At 27.2% G+C, this 17,190-nt stretch overlaps 1 long non-coding RNA gene across 1 annotated transcript; it reads left to right on the top strand.

The window, feature by feature from the left end:
• Nucleotides 1-6,224: 6,224 nt before the first annotated feature.
• Nucleotides 6,225-7,875, top strand: LOC135922700 (uncharacterized). The gene is made up of 3 exons (XR_010571006.1): nt 6,225-6,300; nt 7,592-7,654; nt 7,700-7,875. It is a non-coding gene; the product is annotated as an uncharacterized LOC135922700 (long non-coding RNA).
• The last annotated feature ends 9,315 nt before the right edge of the window (nt 7,876-17,190 follow it).

The following is a 17,190-nucleotide window of genomic DNA, read 5'->3' as shown; positions in this document are numbered from 1 at the left end:
CATTTTTAATTTGAAATTTATTTTATACTATATAATAGTAAATTATTTAGACTCGTATTCTAAATTAAATAAATATAAACTATCCTTAGGACATTTATTAAAAAATAACCTGATTAAATATATTAGTGAAATTCAAACGGGTAAAATGTATATCAAAAAGTAGCATATCAGACCCTCGTTTAAAATTTTCTAATAATAAAAAAAATTTATGAAATTTATTAAAAGTATATTAGTGAATAAACCATATGTATATATAGGCATCTTTTTACGTTAAATTTGACTTTCACTTATCTTAACCTAAGTCTTTGTGGAAACTTGGAATCTTTTTTTTCATGCACCAATTTTTATTGACGTATAAAATAAATTAGAAATTGAGTGGTAAAAAGTAGTAAAAAAAATTATTCGTAAACATTCTACTTAAACAAGCTGCGAGAGAGTTATTTTTAACTGCCAGCCATAAATTAGATAAATTAACGCGAATCATATATTTTTTCCCCAAAATCCCGATCCCTAAGGCCACCACTTTTTGAGCTTGTCCCAGAAATTAATTGATATAAAATAGTTTTTTTAAACTTTTCTAAATTAATATTATAATAAGGAACTAAATGATAATATTATTCATTCTAATTTTTTTAAAAAATTACTTTTAAAAAGAATTAGAAGATTTGACTAAGAATCGGAGCTTGGATTTAAAATCAAGGGATCAAACTAGTGTAAAAGCCGTTTACTTAGATTCTAAATGGAAATAAAAAGTTTAGAGAGAATACAAATACGATGAATGGGATTCATATAAAGGACAATAATTATAAATTTTAAAGTTTTGTTTATACAAAAAGGGAGTAAAACAATATTATCGAAGATTCTTAGAGATCATTAGTTAACTAACTCCAAAAAAGGTGATAGGGATATTTTAATCATAAGCTCACCAGAAGGAAAATGATTTGAACTTAAAATTGCTATTTGAAAGCTTTAGGAAAACTTTTATGAAATAATTGTAATTAGCCTATAATAATTCAAAAAACGTGCAATTTTCTATGTGGATGGGAGGTTTGCCCCAACCCTCTCCCATCTCTTAGTTATATGTGTTAATTAAATGAAATAGAAGAAAATAACTCCATTTTGAAAACCATATTTTAATTTAATATTTATGGACGAATTTTGAGAGAGGATAATTTACTTCCACATATTTCAATTAATAGAAATCTAAATTCAGCTAATCCATAGGTTTTTCTGTCTTTAAGCATAATTTTCAGATTGGTTACTCTGAAATGATTAGAATTAATAAAAATTTAGAATTAGAATTAAATAAAAAAGCATCATATAATCTGTTAATTAATGATATACATACTTGTTTTTATATTTAATCAAATAAAAATACTATGAGTCGACGATATTTTTTGCTTAGATATATGGTTAAGGCTAGTTTTATTAAACTGTTATTTTGAGCCGATTTTTAAAAGCGGCTAACTCAATATTAGCCAGGAAAATATTGCCCTCATCCGAGTAAATACAGAGGTAGTCCCATATTAGGAATTGCTACTTTTTCCATCGGATTTAGCTTATGCTTGGCAATCTGAGTCAACTTTAAGTCGCATATAATATGTGACTTTGATTTGATGGTAATCTTTAATTTTTGCTATAATATCAGTTTAGACTATGTCGATTATTCATCCGAAGGGAGATATACAGTAAGAGTAAATATGCGGTTAGATATGGAACAATTAAATAGGGTAATCATATGTTAGATCATTATTCATAGGTTGTGATGGTTTAATTAAGGATTAGTTTCAAGGAATTTATACTTGAACCATTTAACATTGAAAAAAATAATGATATAATTCAAAGATTGCCTGCTAGAGTTTCCTAACAGCTGGTGATAACTGAAATATCCCATTTATTTTGCTTCAGATTGCTTGTAGAGATATATCATTCAGGTCGATGACTCGTTCAAGGAGGGTCTGGAAGACAAATTTCGCACGCTTTAGTAGGACCCCCCCCCCACAGGAGAGATTTCTAGTAGTGTTGTTAAACGGCTAAGTCGAGTCGACTTAGCCTAAAATCTAGTCAAGTTTTGAGTCGCAAAACTAATGAGTCGGCTTCAGAGTCGGCTCGATGAGTCGGCTTTAAGTTGACAACTTTAATGAGTATAATATTTAGAGGGACTCTGAAGCCGACTCATCGAGCCGACTCATGCGGCTCATTGAGCCGCTTAATTTGAAATGAGTTTTGCGACTCCAACTTGAGTTAAAAGTCGTAAAAACTGACTCATCGAGCCGACTCTGAAGCCGACTCATCAGGCTCATTGAGCCGCTCAATTTGAAATGAGTTTTGCGACTCCAACTTGAGTTCAGAGTCGTAAAAACTCGACTATTTATCAACACTAATTTCTAGCCACGAAAGGTAAAACAATTAAAAATGTATTATCAGCAATAAAAAATGCACAATTTTATGTAATTTTAATAATAATTAACAAAATGATATTGCTATACTAAAGATATTGTGCAAGGCGAATTCTTTTTATTAGTGCCTACTTTACTGTAAATTATAGTACTTGAAATAAAGGTTGTTAAAACCAAAAATTAAGAGATCTGATGTTCTGGGTTTTATAGCTAAATCTTGTTAAACATATATATTTGTCTAAAATCCTGATTTGACCTTTTTATAAAAATCAAAATGATTATAATATAATAACTTTATGTGGGTATCAAAAGATATCTAATAAATAAGTGAATGATTTATTATCCTAAATCATAGGCATAGCCAGTGGTGGGGGGGGGCAATGGGAAATTCCCCCCCCTTCAGAAATTTAGCACTTTTTGTGAATATCATTTTAAGCTAATAAAAATATCCCCCTTAGTCCTCCCCACACACTCTGACCCCTAAAATGTATGCATATATTAAACAATGATTTGAAAGATAGGGTGTATAAGCAGATATTTTTTTATAAATTATTCATCATGATTAATACATAATTGGAAAAAAGCATTTATATAAAAAAAAGAACAAAAAATGATTTTTAAGAAATGGAATATAAGAAAGATAAACTTAAGACAAAAATGAAATGTATTATAATTATTAATAATAGATCCATAAAATTACTAAATAATATAATATATCAAATATAATTTTTCATAAAGCGAGTAATTTTAATTTATTTATTTTAATAAAAGTAATAATTAAAAAACTATTGATAAAATAAAATTAAATCATATATTAAATAAAAAAATTAAAACACAATACAAACATTGGAATATTATATATCATAGATTTACAGTATATCTAATTTTATAAATTATCATATGACAATCAACTAATTTTTACCAATATAGCAAATCATATATTTTACTAGATGGCGTTAAATAGTTGAATGCAAATTGTTGCTATATTTATTATCAAGAGTATTGATTAGTAAAATTTGTTAAAATATTAACTGTAATATATTCTCTAACTATCAAATATGTCTGTAAAAGTTGAATTTTAACTAGTATTTTTTAACCAATATTATATAATAGAGGAATATCAACTATATATCTACTTACTTTTTATAAATAAATTTCTTAAACTTGTTTAGAATAAATTATTACCATGCTTTTATAATAATGTATATACAAGTAATTTATTGTATTTTATATAAACTAATAAAAATATTTTTCATTTTTGTTCCAGGCCTATTATTTTTAATAATTTAACCTCCTATCTTGTAAAAATATTTTATATATAAAGACTAAGGTAACTTGGCCGAAGGTAAAATATGGGGCCTGGAAGCGAAGTCCCCAGAAATTTTGTAATCCCCTTCCCTCTTAGAAAAATTCTGGCGACGCCCATGTCCTAAATGTTAAAAATCACCCTTGGTCTTCAAAAGCAGGTAAGAGGGGTGGTTATAATAAATTTAATATATTGATATGAGACCTAAATCAAACATATATAGTTTTAAAATAATATTAATAAATTAGCAAGTACAAAAAAAACAAAATTACTTGTGTAATCTGAGCTATGAATGTTTAATTCTATTCCAATTACATCTAACTATTATAAAAGATTCAGTTTTTTTAAATAAGTCATTTGCAACCAGTAATTTTTGTTCAAGACTCTAAAATTTTATTGGTGAATAAATATAATGATCTTATTAATTAACTAAAATATATTTAAAGCATATAATTGGATATATGTCCGAAATTAATTATCAATAATATATTTATCAAAAATTATAAATTATTCTTTAATATTTAGCTATATTATTATTGTTTGTAAGTGCAAAGGGATAAATGTACTTGGCCCACGTAAAATACGAGGTGCTTTATTTGCAACACATAGTTTAATCATGTTGATTTTATAATTTATTCACCTTATGAAAAATAAATTAAAGATATGTTTGAAAAGGAAAAAAGCAATCTAAATATATGTACTCACACTGGATCCCCAGTATAAGAGGGGCATCTTACTAGCAGTGCGTTTGATGTTACATGTGATATAATATAAGAATTAGGCATTTTTACAAGGTAATTAAAATCAATTAAAAGCGGCGGTATTAATAGATAAATGGAAATAAGTGACATCCGATTTCGGCCTCAAGTTGTTAAAATGAGCTTTGCCCAACTTAAACATTAAGAGAAGTGTCTAATAAATTTAATTAATTTACGTTAATTAAGAAATAACAAACTTTTTGAATACCATATTTTCCCCATTGTTCAGAACATTTTAAAATGAGGAGCCCGTTGATTTTTAAATGAACAAAATAAAAAAATCTCTGGATCATTCACTGCCCTTTCATTGTGTTCCCCACTTCCAAACTTCAACCGACCTGTTTCTATTCCCCTTCTCAGTTGATTTGGGATACTCAAGATCTCCAAACAACTCTCAACCGGCCCTCAAAACACATTGAGCCATTTTTCTCAAATTATACTATATAAAAAAACGAATATAAAATACAATATAATATTAAAAAGGGGAGAGGGCATGGCACGATTATGAAAATCATATTTGAATCCCCAAAACGAGGTAATTATATTTAAATATTTTAATTTATATTTTTTGTCATAAAGAATAGGGAATCTTTGGCCTCCAATGCGTGGATTTATATTTTATGGATCATCGTTTTTATAAAATGCAAGGTGTTAGAGGAAAATTGTTCTAATGGTGAAAGTGGCAATTGGAGGAAAAAATGAAGTTATCTAATGTTTTGTATTTGTTTATATTCGGCTTGAGTGAGTGTGTTACTATTGATATTTGTAAGGAAAGTGGTAGCAGGTTCAATTTCAATGAGAAATTTACCCAGAGCCCATGGGATAGTTATAAGACCATCGGGCTATCTTTAGATCATCTGATAAAAGGTTGCGTAAAAAACTGGCTCTTAATACAATTTAAACCATATCAGACCTTGGCATTAACTGGTAAGTTATAATAAGGGCAGCTATGAGGTTGAACCATGTCGAAACCGAATCTATGACCATGGTAAATCTTAGTTGTTATTACTTAAGAGATTCCCTAAGTTTTTACTAGACAAAGCTTCCAAACACTTATGTCTGCCTAATTTATCTTTATTTAAAAGAGTTTGGTAAAATCAAGGGGAAATGAGGTGGATAAAATGGAGTAGGATTTTGTAAGAATATATTTTTGTAATTTATTATATCGGGAAAAGCTGTACCGATTAGAAAATTATTCTCAATGCAAGGGTCTGATCCAATAATCTATCATAATATAAATTTTAAAGAAAAATAAAATATAAACATTTTTAATTAATTAATATCTACCTAAAAATATTATAGATTGCCAATTATTTTGAGGCTGACAACAGCAACAACAAATTTTATGGTGACATAAATTTACTAGAAGTTTTTAGAATTCTTTTAATTGTTTTTATATTCAAGGTTACTTTATTTTACTAAGATATTTTCATAAAATTTTAATTTTTATGTATATATATTAATTCTTATTTATAAATTAATCATTATGTAAATTAATCATTACTAATTTTATATAATATTCAAAAATTGAAAATGAAAAACTATGTCTAAAATTGAAGAAATAAAACGAAAACTTTAATGAAAATAAAGAAATGGCCATTTTTCTATCGAATATCAAAAACATGTCAAAATATAATTTTATGAAAGTTTGAATTAATATTAGAATTTTTCTTATAAAAAGATATATTTTTTTAAGAAAAATCATTTTTAAAATAAAATAATATTTTTATAAATATAAAAACTTTTAAATTTTTTATTATTATCATCGCTAATTGAAAAGAAATGCTAGCTTCTTATTTAATAATTTTCTTATTAGCAACCTTATCTATCTCCAAAGGTATCTCTTATAAAAAATATGTAAAATTTATACTCTCTAAACAAAACTTATTAACATTTTTTGAAAAATATTAATATGTAGATCACTACAAGGGTGGAATTTCTGGGTTTTGTTTGAAAAAAAATATATAATGGATAGAAAAATTTTAAATAATTAACTAGTAACTAATTCTGAAAGGCTGTTGTTTAAAATGCAAAAAACAAATTTTTAAATCTGCATAAATATCCCTTTAACCCTTTAACAGATCTTTGTATAATTATACTATTTTGGCCTAAGAATATTTTTAAGAGGTAAAAATAAATATATTGTCTTTAGGTCTAAAGTCGTATAGATATTTATACAATAATTTATTTGCCACCTCTTACAAACTTTAAAAAAAAATATTCGAAATATTCATTTTATATAAATAAATATTCCTGCTATATTTTGTCGCAAAATCTTAGACAGCTTTCTCTAAATTTAGGTATGCAGTCACACTACTAGATAGCATCGAATTTGTTAATTAGCGTTAATAGGGGAGTTTTAGAGTATCAGTATTTTTCTGCAACATTAAGATGGGCGTCAAGAATATTCCGTCTATCCATAAATTTCGAAAGCAGCTTAAAACAGCTTGATCAACTTTGAAGGATAAAACCAGAAAATCGGTGCCAGCATTGGATTTAGATTTGATATCAATTATTGAACTCCATTTTTCTTTCCTAGCATATTAACGTTATTGGCGTCGGATGAACTTGTTTTCTATATTTACTTTGAAATCTGATGGTTTTCTTTTATCTTTCGTTCACTCGCACTGCTGTCCTTTTTTATCGAAATAAAGCAATAATTAAACGAAGTATTGATAATCTAATAAATAATAAAAAGGATTGATATAAACGCAAATCTTACTTAAATTAATGTTATTACAAGATTGGTTGAAAAACACAATAAAAGACTCGATATAGAAAATACTGATTTTAATTTATAAAAATTGATATCAATTGTCCCGCTTGCACTCCTTTTTGGGTCAGGCCTAATTGCTGTATGCCGTGAGACGTCTTTGTATTTAGTTGATATTTCATGGTCCTCCAGCTCCAAAGGGAATATTTTCTTTGTATAAACTAATTTGTGACCACCTATATAAATTTGTTATTTTTAATTATAGAGTTTAGAAGCATCATATAACATTTTTATTTTATTTTGGCAACCCTGAGCTATTCTATGATTATGAAGATCCCTATTGAAAAAAAAAACCAAATGAAATTTTCAATAAATGCTATTTTTAGATTCATCGAAATCTTATATTTTATTATAGGGACGGCGGATCCATGGATCAGAGATCCGCATTATGATCAAAACGAATATATCGCAAGCCATGGTAAAAGTTATAATTAAATTAATTAATATAAAATCTTTATTCTAGGATTTGAAACTTTTTGTGCGAATATATGTCCAAATGCGCGATATCCACGTTGCATGGAATGCTCTCCTAATTCAACCTCCCTCCTTTCTCCTATATGATTTTAAAAATTTGCTTACTTTTTATTTTTATAACATGTGTTAGCAATATCAATTTATTGGGCTATATAGTTTTTTTAATCGGATCAAATTTTATGGAATTTATTAACAAATAATATTATAATATAACTTACACATTTTTTTTTCATCTTAAATGTAATTCGACTTTTACGATATTATTTTATATTAAAATTTATAATTATGCATTGAATTATTATTAATAAAATTATTAAAGTCTGTTCCAGCGTGCTAATTTTAAATGGTCAATTTTTTTCGCAACAAATATTTCTCACAAACTAAATAAAACATTAAGGGGGGTGGGGGGGGGGGTGATGTGCCTAGAAATTTTTTTAAAATAAATTAATTAGAAACTAAATTAATATGCTTATAAGAAATGGAATCCCAGATATCACTTTTCGGGAAAATATACTAGGGACAAAATCCAGTGTGACAAATAGTGTTGTTTAATGACTCATTTTGAGCCGGTTTTTAAAAACGGTTAACTCATTATTTTATCCAGAATAATATTACCCAAGCCCGATTGCTTGTAGAAGGAACAAAGGTTTGGACATCTATTAGAGAAAACTCGTGGCTTAGGCAATATTTTTCTGGCTAAAATATTGAGTTAGCCATTTTTAAAAATCGGCCAAAACGAGTCGTTTAACAACACTGACCAATGTGTTTTATAAAAGTGTGCTATCTTATTTATAAATGGACACTTAGGAAGAAATATAGTATTTAAAATTTTTTTAAAAATTGACTTAGGAATAAGGAGGATTCAAAGAAAAAACAAACTTATAAGAATAGATTACAATTCTAAGAAACTGAAAAGAGTAAATAAAAAATAGACTAAATTTTAGGGAGAAGCAAGAATTTTTGGGTTACGTACAACTTCATCTTCCACTGATATACAAATATATGGATTGAGGAACAGCAAAGAATAATAGGATGTAATATAAATAAAGAGTGTTTTCAAAGAAATGTGTTAGAACATAAAAACTTAAAAAAATGAATTAAAAATATGAATCCTGAAAATAGTTTTCGAATGCAATTAATTTTTATCCTATCAATAGATATAAGATACTTATATCTTTTGCTAGATGAGGGTATTAACAATAAAACTATCATTATCTACGAAATTATAATGATTAAAATGTAAGTAATTGATAAAATATTTTAAATTAAAATATTTAAAGATATGAGGTGGATTACATAATGAAACATTTAATTTTAGACCAGTCATAGCAGATAAGGCAGGTAGACTATTTTTGGGAATTATTGATACACAATTAATACTTTTTTAAAATTTATTAAATCAATAAAAAAATTTCAAATAATTTGTCATTAAATTTTTGCGGTTTTATTTTTTAACATTGTGTCAAAACTTAATAAACTTTCAACTAGTTCTGATGTGTAATTGTCAATCCAAGTGTAAAATTGTTATCTACAATGATTATGAGAATAGCTTATTAGAATTTAATGAAATTCCTTAGATAAAAGTAAAACATTTTTCCCATCAGGTGTGTCTGTCACACTTAATCCTTAGTTTATACCTCAAAGTCTTTTTGAAGGATAGGCTATGAAGGCTATGAAATGCATCTGGAAGACCCAATTCTTCAGATGCAATCATTAGAAAGTTCCAGCATAATGTGGAATAGCCTATACCATATAATTACCATCGTTCAAATATAAATCCTAATTTTATAACCTCGAATTTATATTGAAGGTTATCGAACAGTACTAATATAAAAATATAATAGCTTCTCAGTTGGTCAGCATGCCCATCCCCAATTCTCAAATCTGGAAAACTGATAGGACATATCATTCAACCCATTTTTCCTATCGCCACTACCTAAACCTCAGCCATTTTCCAAGCCTAAACCTGTCATATCCCACACACTAGTACACACTGGGATACCCAACAGACCTCCAAACCACATTAAGCAATTTTTCTCAACCTTCCTCAAAAACACATTGAGCCATTTTTCTCAACCTATATTATATAAAAAACGATATAAAATACAATAAAATATTAAAAAGGTGGGGGAGGGGCACGATTATGAAAATCATATTTAAATCCCCAAAACGATAGGGATTCTTTGACCTTCAATGTGTTGATTCGTATTTTATGGATCAAAGTTTTTTTAAAATGCAAGGTGTTATAAAATGTCCCAATGGTGAAAGTGAAAATTGGAGTAAAAAATGAAGTTATCTAATGTTTTCTATTCGTTTTTATTTATTGTATCGGCTTAAGTGAGTGTGTTACTATTGATATTTGTGAGGAAAGTGGTAACAGGGTCAATTCCAGATGATAAATCTACCTAGATTATCTGATAAAAGATTGCGAGTTTCTAAAATATTAGGAATTTGGGCTTTTTTAATAAAAAGACTGGGAAGTATATTTATTGACGAGGCGCTAATGACGACCCTAGCTTTTATTACAATTTAACCCATATCTATCCTTGGCATTAACTGGTAAGTTATAATTAGGGCAATGTCACAGCCGAATCTATGACCAGGGTAACGTTTAGTTATTATTAGTTAAGAGATTCTCTAAGATTTTACTAAGCAAAGCTTCTAACCACTCATATCGGCCTAATTTATCATTATTGTGAAAGAGTTTGGTATAATCAAAAGGAAATGAGATTGATAAGATGGAGTAGAATTTTGTAAGGTAAAAAGATATTTTTGCAATATATTATATCGGGAAAAGCTATACTTGTAAGAAAATTATTCTCATTGCAAAGGTCTGATCAAATAAGCTATCATAATATAAATTATAAAGAATATTTAAATATAAACAACATTAATTCTACCTCAAAATATTTTAGATTGCCAATTATTTTGAGATACAACAACAACAAAACATTTTATGGTGAAATAAATTTACTAAGAGGTTTTTAGAATTCTTTTAAGTATATTTATATTCAAGGTTATTTTATTTACTAAGATATTTTCAAATTCTTTTAAGTGTTATATATATACATTAATTTATAAAATCATTACTAATTTTATATAATATTCCAAATTGAAAATGAAAATAGTATAAAAAATATATTATGACATAAAACTATGTCCAAAATTTAAAGAAATTAAATTGACAAATTTCGAAAACTTTAATGAAAATAAAAAAAATGTGCCATTTTTTCTATCGAATATCAAAAACATGTCCAAATATATTTTTTATTTTATAGTTTGAATTAATATTTGAATAATTTTCTTATAAAAAGAAATTTTTTTTTAAGAAAAATAGTTTTTAAAAAATAAAATTTAAAGTTTATTATCAATATAAGATATAATAATTTAAATTTTCATTATAATAAATTTTAATATATTTAAAAATGTTTGAAAAATATATAATAATACTATTAAAAAAAAAGAACGGAGATGGTGTGACGCAGGGAAACAAAAATGAAAAAGGGACGTAAGCGTTGTCTATGATAGCTGTTTGGCTAGAAGGCTACCATTGAAACTGATATAATTAGCTTTGTGAATCGCTATGGATAATCGTTGACGAAGAAAAAAACCCTCTCGTGGTTCTTCTGAGAGTTTGCTGATTTGTGATCCTAAGTTTTTGAAAAATGCTAAGGCGAGTTTGCCGAAGGTGCCAAGAGTGGTTGATATGATTGGGATGAAGCAATGATCGTTTATTATTTCTGTGTATTTAGAAATTTTAAGTTGTTCCTTCTGGTCAAGGATGTTGATGGCGTGGTTGGATGGGGCCAAGGGGTCAATAGGAATAGTCCCATACCAAAAGTTGGCCTCTCCTCCATGGGATTTGAGAGATCTCATCAGGACGTTTACCGTCAGATCTAAAAAGACCCTGTGGTTCTAACGTGGAAGGAATTTGGGCGGATTTCAGAGCATGTTGGATGATTGTATTACATTGCTTGTGTCTGATGAATCGTCCATTGCAGGAGCGACAATGTAAACTATGTCTACCCTTCGAGTCAACTGGCGAGTTGCACCCTGAGCAGATGTGGGGGTGAGTGATGGAACAATTTAGACGAATGCCGATGGCATGGGTAAATTCATTGTTGGATAGTTGAAGCTGAAGATTGGTAGATGGGATGGCCTCAAGAAACTCATGTCCCGTACCATTGAGCAAGGAAGAGAATAGGGTGCGGTCGGTAGATTGCATGCTAGATAAGAGAGTTTCAACGCAGCGAGCAACCACTGGTGCATCCCAGTCTTTCTGTTTATGGGTTGTGGGGGGATGAGAATCAGCATTGATCCTTGTTTACCAAATATCCATAGCCACGATTAAGGAAAGGTCTTCTTTAGAATTATGGGCGGTGGTTATTGGCTTTGTCAAGAGACTACTCGATATGAAAGCAGTTGTTGCTAAGTCAAGTGGAGATCTGATGCCGAGACCACCAAATTTGGTTGGAAGAGTTGCTTGGGCCCAAGCGGTTTCGTTGAATCTGATATTTACTATTTTTTCGGTTAAGTCCTTTATTCCTTTTTCGTAAGTTTGGAGAGGAATAGGATATTTAAAAATTGGTGTTGACCGAAGTGCGTAAAGAATCCTTGGTATAAAAAAGAAATTTTTTAGCAAAAAAAAGGACTTGTGTGATGGAAGAAGTGTAAAGATGTCCTCCAGTTTAAGGAGTATGTCAAGTGTGGAATGAAGAAAGGTGCTTATTGCCTCGTGTCCTCCAACAGGCGATCCTAGATGTGTTAATTCAACGCTTGATGTGAATTTGAAATCGTGAGTGTTGGGAGCATTAGAATTTAAAAGTGAGAATTCAGATTTGCTCTGGTTAAGCGAAAGTCCAATGGCTGTGCCCATTTCTTTAATTATGTTATATTTTTATAAATATAAAAACAAAATTCTATATAATATATTCATTTTAAATTTTTGATTGTTATCATCGCTAATTGAAAAAGAAATGCTAACTTCTTATTTAATCATATTCTTATTAGCAACATTATCTATCCTCAAAGGTAACTATATAAAAAATATGTAAAATTGATGCTCTCTAAACAAAACTTATTAACATTTTTTGTAAAATATTAATATGTAGTTCAGATTCCTACATGTTAGAAAAAAATATATAATGGATAGAAAATTTTTAAATAATTAACTTGTAACTAACTTCTGAAGCTATTGGTCAACGAAACATTCTACTTATCAAAATGGATTATTTTAAAATGCAAAAACAAATTTTTAAAACTGCATAAAAATGCCTTTAACCCTTTAACAGATCTTTGTTAAATAATCCTATTATTTTGGCCTAAGAAAATTTATTTTTAATATGTAAAAAAAAAATTCTTTAAGCATAAAGTCATGTAGCTATTTATATAACAATTTATTTGCCTCCTCATACAAATTTAAAAAAAAAAAATTCTAAATATCCATTTTATATGTTTTATTTTGTCGCAATATCTTGGTCAGCTTTCTCTAAATTGAGGTATGTTTTAGGTAGCATTCTTGAGTCCCTCAGAGTATCAGTAACCTTCTGCAACATTAAGATGGGCATCAAGAGAATTAGTATATTCCTTCTATCCATAGATTCCGAATGATTTGGTCAACCCTTTAAAGGATAAAACGAGAAAATCGGTGCCGGCATTTGGATTTAGATTAGATATGAATTATTAACTCCATTTTTCTTTCCTGGTATATTAACTTTATTATGTCATTGGATGAGCTTGCTTTCTAAAATATGAAGGTTTTCTTTTATCTTTCATTCACTCAGCACTGCTCTAGATTTTGTCGAAATAAAGCAATTATTAAACGAGGTTTTAATAATCTAATAAATAATAAAAAGGATTGATATAAATGCAAATTTTACTTATATTAATGTTATTACAAGATTGGTTGAAAATCAATCACATATAAAAGATTCAATATAGAACATATTGATTTATTAATTTAAAAAAAAATTAACATCAATTGTTCCGCCTGCACTACTTTTTAGGTTAGGCATAATTGCTGTAAGCCGTGAGACGTCTTTAATTGTATAAGTTGATATTCCATGGTTTTCCGGCCCTAAATAGTATATTTTTTGTGTATAAACTAATTTTTGACCACCTATATTAATTTCTTAAAGTGTTTAAGTTTAGAGTTTTGAAGAATCATATAAACATCAAATTTTTTTTATTTTTTTTTGGCAACCATGAGCTATCCTATGAATATGCAGATTCCTGGAAAGAAAAAAATTCTTAAACTCACTTTATCTCAATTCTAAAATATCTTTCTTTTTTTTTAAATTATAACAAATTTTAAAATATTAAATAAAATGTAACACTTTAATTTTTCAATTTTCTTCTATTATATATCAATTCCATAAAAATTAAATTTTTCCTATAAAATATTTAAAAAAAACTGATAACTTTTCTTCAAACAAAAATATTATATATAAATAATGATTACATTATTATTTTTGGATCTAATCTTATTTTTTCTCCTATCAATCAACAATAGGCATTATTATTGATGACAGATATTATAAAAATATTGTAAATTTTACAAATAACCAGGGAAAAAAAACCAAACTAAATTCTCATTAAACGCTATTTTTAGAATCATCTAAATTTATATTTATCATAGGGAAAGTCGACCCATGGCTCAAAGATCCGCATTTTTACCAAAATTAATACATTAGAAATGATGGTAAAAGTTATAATTAAATTAAATTAAAACTTTTTTTCTAGGATTTGAACATTTTTGTGAAAATAGATGTCCAAATATACAATATCCACGATGTGCTGATTGCTCTTCTAATTCATGAAATAGTCAAAAGAACACCAATGATTATATAAATCCTTCCCTTCTTTCTCTTATACGATTTTCAAAAATTGCTTACTTTTTATTTTTATAACATACCTTGTTAACAATTTTGATTTATGGGCTACATAATCTTTTTAATTAGATCAAAATTTCATGGAATATATTAACAAATAATATTTTTACAAAATACATATTTTTACATTTTAATTGTAATTCAACTTTGACGATATTATTTTATATTAAAATTCATAATTATGTATTGAATTATAATTAATTAAAATTATTAAAGTCTGTTCTAGCGAGCTATTTTAAATGGTCATTTCTTTTTCGCTACAATTATTTTTCACAAACTGATAAATAAAACATTAAGGAAAGGTGGGGGGATGATATGCCAAGAAATATTTTTTGAAATAAATTAATTAGAAACTAAACTAATAGGGGTATAAGAATTGGAATCCCAGATATCATTCCAGAAAAATATATAAGGAACAAAATATATCATTGGATTTTGATATATTCAAAGCCAGTGTGACAAATAGTGTTGTTAAACGGATTTTTAAAAACGGCTAACTCAAGAAGATTTTGCTTGTAGAAGGAACAAAGGTTTGGACAAATCTCGTGTTTAGGCAATATTTTTCTGGCTAAAATAGCGATAGCCATTTTTAAAAATCGGCTCAAAACGAGTTGTTTAACAAACTAGGGACAAATATATATGTGCTATAAAGTGTGCTTCTTATTTATAAATGGACGAAATATAGTATTTAAATTTTTTTTAAATTGAGGAATAAGAAGGATTCAAAGAAAAAACAAACTTATAAGAGTTCGATTACAACTCTACGAAACTGAAAAAGAGTAAACAATAATTAGGCTAAATTTTGATGAGGAATAAGAATTTTTGGGTTACTTACAACTTCACCCTCCGCTAATATATAAATATATAGATCGAAGAAAAGCAAAGAAAAATAGGATGTATTTATAAATATAGAGGGTTGGACAAATTTTCAAAGAAATGTGTTGGAACATACATATGCACCTTTATAAATATGAATTTAAATATAAACCCTGAAAATAGTTTTCAAAAAAAATACGGGATATTTTAGAAAATTAGTTTAGAACACAATAAAAATTTCCAAAGTTTCTTCTTTTTGTTACCAAAGAATTTAACTTACGTGATTTTATTAATACAGAGGACTAAATAGTTTCGAGCAATAAACGAAGTTTTTTCAATAGCCTTACCCAAATTATATCGCTCTCTTTCCTTTCCTCGCAAGCAAAATTTGCATTGATTCGAAAACAAGAACAATAAAATTCCTTTAAAATGGTGGTTAGAAAGATTTAGATCACCCCATCCCCTCTTTGGGTTAATTTTTTTTATATATGTTTAATGAAAATTAAAATTATAATAGCAAATTTTAAGCATTTAAATCATGCGAGTTTGTTTGTGTTGTCTCAATTGTTCGAACTTCCTGTACATAAATGGCTAAATATAATTTATAGTTTATATATATTTATTAATATATATAATTTTCATATTTAAAAAAAAATTTACCGTGATTAAATGACAGAAGACTGAATGATAATTAAGTACCCTGTTATTACCTGTTCATTGTTAAATATAGCTCTTGAAAATTATGTTTTATATGTGTAATCTTAAAGAATAAACTTAGAGTTAGAATTTATTATAATAAATTGTAAATTAAATAGATTTCGAATCGAAAACGAGCCATTATTTTTTGAAGGTATTATTATATAAAGAATGAAATTTAAATTAAAGTCAGGCTATTAGCCTAATTAAAAAGATTGGCAAAACCTTAAGAACAAAATCAGGAGACCCAAAAGAAGGCGTCTATTTACGTCAACGCATAGGAATTTAGATTATAAAATCTAATTTCACATGCTTCACAGGTTCATTCCCCGAGGAACCCGATTAATCTAGATTTTCTTCTTCTTCCCTAAATTATTTAAAATCCCCCCCCCCCCTTCTTCCTCATATAATCATTTCACTAATTATATTTCCAATATATCTTTTATTATTTTTGTATTATGAAGTCGTTAATTGTTAAATTTCTTGAAATTTATAGAATTGTTAAATTAGATATTTTTTTAAAATTCCGTTTTGTACAACAAAAATTACTTATATTTTATTGTAATTATATATAAATTTTTTTTAAATACAGTATATTTACGCGAAATTTAATATTTTAATATACTAAATTTATCATACGAAACTTAAGCTCTTATGGTCAAATTTTTCAATTTAATTTTATCATTTTTTTTTCTCAATATTAAGTATTTTTATTTTTAATTATTACTTAATTATTAATATAATTTTATTAAAATATATAAAAGTGTATATAATTTTAATAATTACTTACATGGGGGCACAACATGGTAAAAACAATGTGAGATAGTTAGAAGGAATTTACTAAATCATGTAAATAGTATCATAAAATTGTTATGAAAATAAAAAGATAAATGGTAAACTGCTTAATTATTTAGATAGACCATGACCTTGATTAGAATTAATATGTTCAAAAGGGACTCTAAACTTTTAGAAAAACATAAAAAATGTCTAAAAATATTTAAAATTTTGTTTAATTTTTATTTAATGTATGAGATACTATTTCAATAAGGTTTAATATATATAAGAACACAAATTAAGT

This window comes from Gordionus sp. m RMFG-2023, chromosome 1 (assembly GCF_954871325.1).
Source record: "Gordionus sp. m RMFG-2023 chromosome 1, tfGorSpeb1-WG-v2, whole genome shotgun sequence".
Taxonomy (NCBI): domain Eukaryota; kingdom Metazoa; phylum Nematomorpha; class Gordioida; order Chordodea; family Parachordodidae; genus Gordionus; species Gordionus sp. m RMFG-2023.
This window is presented reverse-complemented; position numbering and strand designations above follow the sequence as displayed.